The sequence below is a fragment of the Octopus sinensis genome, linkage group LG16, assembly GCF_006345805.1.
Source record: "Octopus sinensis linkage group LG16, ASM634580v1, whole genome shotgun sequence".
In the NCBI taxonomy this organism is placed as follows: Eukaryota; Metazoa; Mollusca; class Cephalopoda; order Octopoda; family Octopodidae; genus Octopus; species Octopus sinensis.
Window position 1 is genome coordinate 39,545,375 of NC_043012.1, and position 2,689 is coordinate 39,548,063.

A 2,689-nucleotide genomic window follows, 5' to 3' on the forward strand; every position below is an offset into this window, starting at 1 on the left:
AACCATATATATATATGTGTGTGTGTGTGTGGTGTGTGTGTGTGTGTGTGTATGTGTGCGTGTGCGTGTAGATACATATGTGTGTGTATATATATATATATTATATATATATATATATATATATATTTATAATATAAGGAAAATGGAAAGCTTGAACGGAAAAAATCAGTTAATCTTTATAATAGTTAATTTCATGTCGCCCACGTACGTTTCAATTTCTTACTTCCAATCATATATTATGATTAAGATTGCATTATCTTTATATAAGGTAAAAAATCTCTTCAGGACAAGAAATTCATAAATATTAACACTAATACTGTTCATAAACCATTTTTTAAAAACCCACAAAAACAATTAGATTCACTTCAATATTTAAATTTAATTTGTCAAAATATTTTCGCCGCTTTGAGACCGCGACCTTTTCACTGACAAAATACCGTGCACCACGGACTTTTGTCAGTGAACAGGTCGCGGTCTCAAAGCGGCGAAAATATTTTGACAAATTAAATTTAAATATTGAAGTGAATCTAACGGTTTTGTGTGTTTTAAATGGCTTATGAACACCTTCCACGCTCCAATTGTTTTCATTCCAGTACACGATCTCAGATGAAGTCACTCACTATGCAAGTACATCTCCGTAATATATTGATGTTACGACTAGTGCTGTATGAGTTAGAGGTCCACATAGATTATCTTTATCCAGTCAGCTCCCATCGTAGTGGCTAGTCTAGCACTGTAGTTAGCAGTGTTACTAGTTGTAATATACACAGCATATGTTATGGGATGGAATTAAGATAAGGACAAATATCATTAGTTCGTAAGTACGTTTCACCGTTGCAATTATTTTGAACCCAGCATTGATGTTTCGAGTGCTTTTGGATGCCCAACTGCAAGACATCGCCAAGGGAACAATTCATTGCATTCTATTACAGAAATCTAATATCTCGGTATTAGATGTTTGTAATAATGCATGGAATAAAGGGTACCCCTCATGATCCCAATGCACTTGTAGCATCCACTGCTGAGTTCCAGGTAACTGCAATGGTGAAACGTACTTAGGAACTAAATATCTATACTTGTTTTTATCTTAATTATCTTATACACAAACTTGAAATATTACTGTCTCTCTCTATATATATTTACTATTTATAGCTTGAAAGAATTCCCCGGACAAGCAGAAAACAAAAACTCAATAATCCTTATGAAGTGTTATCCTACTTTTGCAAGCTGGAAACTAACTCTGCTTTTTACTCTGTGCCTCACACTTCTGATTTCTTGAAGATAGTGAATATTGGAACCAAACCAATCAATCTATCTCTCTTTTTTCTCCCCCTTCTGTATCATCTACCTGTCCATATTCGAAAATAATGATTAAAATATCAGTTTCTATTCAAATATTATAGGTTTTCATTGCACTCAGCAAGGTCGCTGTTTAATGCTTCTATTAAGCAGTTGATTAAAGAAAACAATTTTATTTTGTTAAACAAAATACATTTTTCTTTGACCTATGAAAATGTATAGTCAGGAATGTTTAGATATACATTATAATTGAAGTAATAATTTAGAAAATTTAGGATAATGTGAAATAATTTTTTTGTTTTTTGGAACGGTGAATCTCGAAGTATATAAAGCTATAATGACGTACAAAATTTCTGTTAAAATCCCTTTCGAGAGAAAAGGCTGCGTGCTGCCCATGGGGCACTGTAAGCATGGCAGATGTTCTATCGTTGGACGAAAACAATTCGAATTTCTCAGTTTTAGATACTTTGTTTTTACCAGCAAGAACTGTATGCTGTTAGTTTGGGATCGGTTAATCTCGAAGCAAATAAAGCTGTTCCACGCGCATCCTTCGACAATATTATGGAAAATCTGCACGCCATTTTTTGTAGCTTTATCTCCTTCGAGATTCATCGAATCAGAGGAAAAGAATTATAAAAATTTGATATCAAATTAAGGTTATTATCTGTAATCTATTTTAAGAGTAACAACGAAATAATTTACTGATCGGATAACTCGATATCTGATGGTAGACTGTGACATTTATTGCAAAATCCAAGTCAGCAAGACCCTCATATTAAAATATGGATTCATAAAATATAAACTTTTATAATATGCTAAAATTATATAAAAGATATATTTGCAAAATTATGAAAATGACATCATATTTCATCTTATTTTCTTAAACACGCATACATGTATAATTATACATACACATACTGTCATATAACTGAGCATATTTATATAAATGCATTCTCTCACACTGAAACAACCTCATTAAATGAATGCAATTCATTCTAATAATGGACGTATATTACGAAATATCGAAGAATATTATATATACATACATACGCACACAAACACACACAAAAAAACACACACACACACACACACATATATATATATATATATATATATATATATATATACACATGCATGCATACATCTATATATTTGTGAAAAGGGCGGATGGCTCAGATTGTGCAGGCAAAAGTGTTGGTAAATGTGGTCGGACTAACCTGAAAATTTGCACAACTATATTAAAAGTTCTGGGGAATTTGCATGGCAACTTTGAGTTTGCTCAATTGAAAGGCGTGGCCTGTAGGGCAAAACTCTTCATCTTTAAAATTGGCCCGAGTAGAACCGAATGAAATCGGGTTATAATAATAGAATACACACACACATACAGGGG